Source organism: Salmo salar, chromosome ssa23 (genome assembly GCF_905237065.1).
Source record: "Salmo salar chromosome ssa23, Ssal_v3.1, whole genome shotgun sequence".
In the NCBI taxonomy this organism is placed as follows: Eukaryota; Metazoa; Chordata; class Actinopteri; order Salmoniformes; family Salmonidae; genus Salmo; species Salmo salar.
In genome coordinates this window covers 27,968,170-27,976,457 of record NC_059464.1, presented here as the reverse complement: position 1 = coordinate 27,976,457, position 8,288 = coordinate 27,968,170, and positions in this window count along the sequence as shown.

Sequence of the window (8,288 nt, the reverse complement as noted above, 5' to 3'; positions counted from 1 at the left end):
ATTGTCAATAATACAATGAATTAGGATAGGCTATTCCAGACCCAACCCAGGTATCCCCATGTGACAGAGCAACAGTAGCACCCTGTCACATAAATCTATAACATAGTTACTTATGATAACACAACCTATTTTCATTATCCACAAGCAGGGGATCAGTAGGCTAGGAGGAATCATATCGAGGAACAAAGACTAGACCTATGCCACATAAAGGAACTGATCAAACTTTTATTCAGAAAATTCCATTAAGTGTGTAGACTTCAACAATCTATAAAGACATTTCTTCTAAATATAATTGTATGTTGCTTGTGAAAAAGGCCATCATAATCACTCCCCTCCAAATCCTCCCACTCCTATGTAATAATCTAAAGGCCCATATCTATGCTGAGAATGTGAAGTGGAGGGTGATTGGTAGGAGGCTATCTGACTTCAGAGGTGTTCTGCTTTATTTTACATTTGCCTAGCAACAGACTGATCTGTGGAAAGTGAAGCAGAGAAGGGATGTGAAAAAAAACTGTTCAGAGCTGATGGTCTTTAGTTATCAAGTTGTTGACTCCAGGGCCATTTGAAATGTTTTTATTTAGTCGGAATTTATAATATTTCAAGAACCTCTATATTAATTGTTGTTTTTTACTTTTCTATGTAGCACCTTGAGAGGAGATACGCATGAATTGGGCTACTCATTGGATATGTGCTATTCAAAGGCAACACATTATACTACTGTATCATATGCTTGTATTACGAATGCCTCTTCATTCATCACAGCCAAAAACATAGTAAAGCTCTTATTCCAACACAATTTATTGGCCACACTTGAGGCTGAAAAGATTTGTCATCCACCCTCAGATCCTCACAAAGTTCTTTAGCTGCACCATTGAGAGCAATTTAACTGGCTGCACCACTGCTTGGTATGATGCTGCTTGGCATCCGACCGCAAGATGCTACAGAGGGTACTGCGTATGGCACAGTACATCACTGGGGCCGAGCTCCCTGCTATCTAGGTCCTCTATACCAGGCGGTATCACAGGAAAGCTCAAAGTCATTGACTGTTCTCTCTGCTACCGCACGGCAAGCAGTACCGATGCACAAGTCTGGAACCAACAGGGCCCTGAACAGCCCCAAGCCATAAGACTGCTAAATTGTTTGTTAAATAGTTAACCAAATAGATACGCAAACTACGCATTGACCCTTTTTGCACAAACTTTTTTTGACTCATCATATACGCTTCTGCTACTGTTTATTATCTATCCTGTTGCCTAGTCACTTTATTCCTAGCTACAATTGAAGTCGGAAGTTTACATGCACTTAGGTTGGAGTCATTAAAACTCGCTTTTCAACAAATCCACACATTTCTTGTTAACAAACTATAGTTTTGGCAAGTCGGTTAGGACATCAACTTTGTGCATGACACAAGTAATTTTTCCAACAAGTGTTTACAGACAGATTATTTCACTTATAATTCACTGTATCACAATTCCAGTGGGTCAAAAGTTTACATACACTAAGTTGACTGTGCCTTTAAACAGCTTGGAAAATTCCAGAAAATGATGTCATGGCTTTAGAAGCTTCTGATAGGCTAATTGACATAATTTGAGTAAATTGGAGGTGTACCTGTGGATATATTTTAAGGCCTACCTTCAAACTCAGTGCCTATTTGCTTGACATCATGGGGAAATCAAAAGAAATCAGCCAAGACCTCAGAAATAAAATTGTAGACCTCCACAAGTCTGGTTCATCTTTGGGAGCAATTTCCAAATGACTGAAGGTACCACGTTCATCTGTACAAGCAATAGTACGCAAGTATAAACACCATGGGACAACGCAGCCGCCATACCGCCATACCGTCTCCTAGAGATGAATGTACTTTGGTGCGAAAAGGGGAAAATCAATCCCAGAACAACAGCAAAGGACCTTGTGAAGATGCTGGAGGAAACAGGTACAAAAGTATCTATATCCACAGTAAAACAAGCCCTTATCGACATAACCTGAAAGGCTGTTCAGTAAGGGAGAAGCCACTGCTCCAAAACCACCATAAAAAAAACCTGACTACAGTTTGCAACTGCACATGGGGACAAGATCGTACTTTTTGGAGCAATGTCCTTTGGTCTGATGAAACAAAAATATAACTTCTTGGCCATAATCACCATCATTATGTTTGGAGGAAAAAGGGGAGGCTTGCAAGTCGAAGAACACCATCCCAACCGTGAAGCACGGGGGTGGCAGCTGTGTTGTGGGTGTGCTTTGCTGCAGGAGGGACTGGTGCACTTCACAAAATAGATGGCATCATGAGGAACAAAAATTATGTGAATATATTGAAGCAACATCTCAAGACATCAGTCAGGAAGTTGAAGCTTGGTCTCCCTGTGGCTCAGTTGGTAGAGCATGGTGTTTGCAATGGTGTTTGCAATGCCAGGGTTGTGGGTTTGATTCCCACGGGGGGCCAGTACGGAAAAAAAAAAATGTATGAAAAGACTGGTACCCCGTGTATATAGCCTAGTTATCGTTACTAATCCTGTATTTATTGTTACTTTTATTATTACGTGCTATTACTTTTTGTTTATTTATATTTTTTCATTCTCTCCACATTGTTGGGAAGGGCCCATAAGCATTTCACTGTTAGTCTACACCTGTAGTTTACAAAACATGACAAATACAATTTTATTTCATTTTATATGAGACCGAACTCGTCCACTGCTGAACAAGAGCTGTCGAACAGTGATCCTCAAATTAAATGATTGGCATCACAGCCTCATGCCCTTTCTCCTCTGCCTTTACATCACTTTCACTCAGTGGCGGACTTGCCATTAGGCAACTAAAGAAATTGCCTGGGGCCTCACACCATCAGGGGGCCTCGTGAACTTGGCATAATTAGTTTAATAATACAGTGTTTATGTTATCCTACCTTCCTCCTCTGTTTGAGGCCCTTCTCCACTCTTGCGTAATCTCCAATGTGCACTATTTAGCAAAATTATCAGTTTCTGTTTCCTTCCTCTGAATTTGGCTCTAGCTTTTGAATGGTTGAGGCTATTCGTTATTATGACCCCATTCCTGAAAGCTATGACTCTCAGGAAAATGTACATGTCTTGTGTACTATTTCCTTCTACGATGCTCACAAGCCGCGCAGGACACGCTAGAAGGGACTGTGATTGTTCTACAGACATAATTATTACCTGATGATCTTCCCTGATGATTTCTGGAACTTTCCAATACCTTTTGATGCATTTCACTTTCCAATATTCAAGTTAATCGACATGTTTTTCTTATTAGCCTCATGAACATAGAAACTTGTTTGCAGTTTGTATTTGACATAGAATGGTTAAAAAGTCGATAAAATGAAGAAGAAAAATATCGGTATTAATCGATATTGCAAAGAAAAGATCAGATATTGGTATTGGCCCAGAATTTACACATCATGAATCCCTAACTTGATAGTGTTATAAACAGATTGAATATGTCGAAATTATAATGGACCTACAGTGCCTAATGAAAGTCTACACACAACTTGCACAGTCTGAAAAGGGATTAAGTTTGTTTTTTTCCTACAGATCTACACAACCTCTACATTTTCAAAGTGAAAGAAAATTATTGAAGCATTTCCAAATTAATTGTATTCCTTTGTCCCACGGACTACCAAAACGCAGCAGGCGTAGACACGCGGGAGATGAGGTGGAGTCCTGTTGAAATTGAGGCGAAGAAAAAAATGAGCGCTCCCCTTCATTCTATAGGCAAATGTCCAGTCACTCGAGAATAAGATGGATGAGCTTCGTATGAGACTATCCTATCAGAGAGACTTGAAAAACTGCAATATTACATGTCTTACTGAAACATGGCTGGATGATGACGCTATGCACATAGTACTTGGTGGATACTCCATGCAGCGTCAGAATCGGCTGTGGGGAAGTCAAAAGAAGGTGGAGTGTGTTTTTTCATAAATAACAACTGGTGTGGTGCTTCAAGTGTGAAGCAAATGTCAAGCTTTTGCTCAACTGATATAGAATACTTAATGGTAAGCTGCAGACCCTTTTATCTACCAAAAGAGTTCTCATCCATAACCATCACAGCTGTCTACATCCCTCCACAAGCCAACACCACTCTGGCAACAAACTGTATGGGGCCATAAACAAACAAGAAACCGCTTACCCAGAAGGAATACTAGGGCGTGTTCTCAAAACATGCGCAGACCAGATGGCAAGTGTCTTCACAGACATTTTCAATCTCTCCTTGTCCCACTCTTATCAAGAGCGACTTACAGTAGTGAATGCATACATTTCCCCCCCCCCGTACTGGTCCCCCGTGGGAATTGAACCCACAACCCTGGCATTGCAAACACCATGCTCTACCAACTGAGCCACAGTTGACCAAGAAGCTGATCGTGGACTATAGGAGAAATAGGGGAGAGCAGGCCCCCATCCTCATCGACAGGGCTGTTGTGGAGCGGGTGAAGAACTTCAAGTTCCTTGGCGTCCACATCACTAAGGACTTAACATAGTCCACACACATCCGCACAGTCATGCAGAGGGCACGGCAGAGCCTCTTCCCCCTCAGGAGGTTGAAAAGATTTGACAGCTGCATCACCGCTTGGTATGGCAAATGCACTGCCCTTGACCGCAAAACGCTACAAAGAGTGGTGCGGACAGCCCAGTACATCACTGGGGCCGAGCTCCCTGCCATCCAGGACCTCTATACCAAAGACTCCAGCCATCCAAGCCATAGACTGTTCACTCTGCTATCATCAGACAAATGGTACTGAAGCATTGGCCATCAGACCAAAAGGCTCAAAAACAGCTTCTACCCCCAAGACATAAGACTGCTAAGTAGCCAGACTGCTAAATAGTCAATTAATGGTACTCGAACTTTCTGCACTGGCTCTATGCACACTCACTAGACTATATATACACACTCACTCATACACACTACATTGACACTCCCACACAAAACCCACACACATAACACACACACACGCATATCGACACAATACAAACACACATACATACACATTACACACACACACGCACATACTTTTACACTCATCATTTGCTGCTGCTTGTCTGTTCTTTATTGCACTCTTACTCATAGGGTGGCACACAATTGGCCCAGCGTTGTCCAGGTTAGGGGAAGGGTTGGCCAGGGTAGGCCATCATTGTAAAATAAGAATTTGTTCTTAATAACTGACTTGCCTAGTTAAAGAAAGGGTAAATAAAAAAATTATATTATTATTATCTATACTGATGCCTAGTCACTTTACCCTGTCTTAATGTACATATCTACCTCAAACATCTTGTACCTCTGCACATTGATCTGGTACTGGTACTCCCTGTATATAGCTCTATTCTTGTGAATTTTGTCTTATTCCTCTTGTGTTACTATTTGAAACTCTGCTTTGTTGGGAAGGGCTTGTAAGCAAGCATTCACAGAAAAGTGTACACCATATGTATTCGGCCCATGTGACAAATAAAATGTGATTTGATTTTGATTTGAGTCCCTGCCGGTGACAAGCATACCCATAACATGATGCTGCCACTACAATAGTCAATTTTATTTTAAGGCAACAAAATGTGAATAGTGTGCAAGGGGTGTGTAGAGTTTCACTAGCGACTGTATTTATTTAAAACAACTGCCCTTTTTCTGTCCCAAAAATTGCTTTTAACCTAAAAATCTGTGTAGCCCTCCGATTAATTTTAAATCCTTATGTGGCCCTCGAGCCAAAATTACTGCCCATCCCTGTTCTATGTTTTATTTTTATTGATTTAGTTTAACCTTTATTTAACTAGGCAAGTCAGCTAAGAACAAATTCTTATTTACAGTGACGGTATAACAAAAGGCAAAAGGCCTCCTGCGGGTACGCGGGCTGGGATTAAAAATGTAAAAATTAAATATAAATATAGGACAAAACACACATCACGATAAGAGAGACAACACAACACTACATAAAGAGAGACCTAAGACAAAAAGATAGCAAGGCAGCAACACATGACAACACAGCATGGTAGGAGCACAACATGGTAGCAGCACAAAACATGGTACAAACATTATTGGGCACAGACAACAGCACAAAGGGCAAGAAGGTAGAGACAACAACACATCACGCAAAGCAGCCACAACTGTCAGTAAAAGTGTCCATGATTGAGTCTTTGAATTAAGAGAATGAGATAAACTGTCCAGTTTGAGTGTTAATTGCAGCTCGTTCCAGTCGTTAGCTGCAGCGAACTGAAAAGACGAGCGACCCAGGGATGTGTGTGCTTTGGGGACCTTTAACAGAATGTGACTGGCAGAGCGGGTGTCTAAGTGGAGGATGAGGGCTGCAGTAGATATCTCCGATAGGGGGAAGTGAGAGGGTTTTATAAATAAGCATCAACCAGTGTGTCTTGCGATGATAATGATGGCGCCGACAGAGATGGTCGCCTCGCTTCGCGTTCTCAGGAAGCTATGCAGTATTAAATTTTTTTATGTATTATTACATACACATTACACTGTTACCCCAGTAAATCTTAAATCTTATTACATACAGCCGGGAATAACTATTGGATATAAGAGCAATGTCAACTTACCAACATTACGACCAGGAATACAACTTTCCCAAAGCGGATCCTCTGTTTGGACCACCACCCAGGACTATGGATCGGATCCCAGTAGGCGACCCAAAACAACGGCGCCGCAGAAGGGGCAGACGGAGCGGTCTTCTGGTCAGGCTCCGTAGACGGGCACATCGCTCACCGCTCCCGAGTATACTACTCGACAATGTCCAGTCTCTTGACAACAAGGTAGACGAAATTCAAGCAAGGGTTGCCTTCCAGAGAGACATCAGAGATTGTAACATTCTCTGTTTCATGGAAACATGGCTCACTCGGGATACGTTTTCAGAGTCGGTACAGCCACCCGGTTTCTTCACACATCGCGCCAACAAAAATAAACATCTCTCTGGTAAGAAGAAGGACGGGGGTGTATGCCTTTATGATTAACGAGTCGTGGTGTGATCATTTTTTATCAGCATTTTATCAGCATATCGAATGCGCAACCCAGGCTGGCAAAAATTCTGGATCATTGCTACTCTAACTTCCGTGTCGCATACAAAGCCCTCCCTCGCCCTCCTTTTGGCAAATCTGACCACGACTCCATTTTGTTACTCCCAGCCTATAGACAAAAACTGAAACAGGATACGCATGTGCTCAGGTCTGTTCAATGCTGGTCTGACCAATCTGATTCCACGCTTCAAGATCGCTTCAATCATGTGGACTGGGATATGTTCCAGATAGCCTCAGACAACAACATTGATGTATACGCTGATTCGGTGAGCGAGTTTATTAGCAAGTGCATCGGTGATGTTGTACCCATGGTGACTATTAAAACCTTCCATAACCAGAAACCGTGGATTGATGGCAGCATTCACGCAAAACTGAAAGCGCGAACTACTGCTTTTAATCATGGCAAGGCAACAGGAAACATGACCGAATACAAACAGTGTAGCTATTTCCTCCGCAAGGCAATCAAACAAGCTAAGTGTCAGTATAGAGACAAAGTAGAGTGGCAATTCAACACCTCAGACACGAGACGTATGTGGCAGGGTCTACAGTTAATCACGGATTACAAAAAGAAAACCAGCCCTGTCGTGGACACCGATGTCTTGCTCCCAGACAAACTAAACCACTTCTTTGCTCGCTTTGAGGAGAATACAGTGCCACTGACACGGCCCGCTACCAAAACCTGTGGGCTCTCCATCACCGCAGCCAACGTGAGTAAAACATTTAAATTTAAAGCTGGCTGGTGTGTTTATGAACATATTCAATCTCTCCCTATCCCAGTCTGCTGTTCCCACATGCTTCAAGAGGGCCACCATTGTTCCTGTTCCCAAGAAAGCTAAGGTAACTGAGCTAAACGACTATCACCCCGTAGCACTCACTTCCGTCATCATGAAGTGTTTTGAGAGACTAGTCAAGGATCATATGACCTCCATCCTACCTGACACCCTAGACCCATTCCAATTTGCTTACCGCCCCAATAGGTCCACAGACGACGCAATCGCAATCACACTGCACACTGCCCTAACCCATCTGGAAAAGAGGAATACCTATGTAAGAATGCTGTTCATCGATTACAGCTCAGCATTTAACACCATAGTACCCTCCAAACTCGAGACCCTGGGTCTCGACCCTGCCCTATGCAACTGGGTCCTGGACTTTCTGACGGGCCACCCCCAGGTGGTGAGGGTAGGAAACAACATCTCTACCCCACTGATCCTTAACACTGGGGCCCCACAAGGGTGTTTTCTCAGCCCACTCCTGTACTCCCTGTTC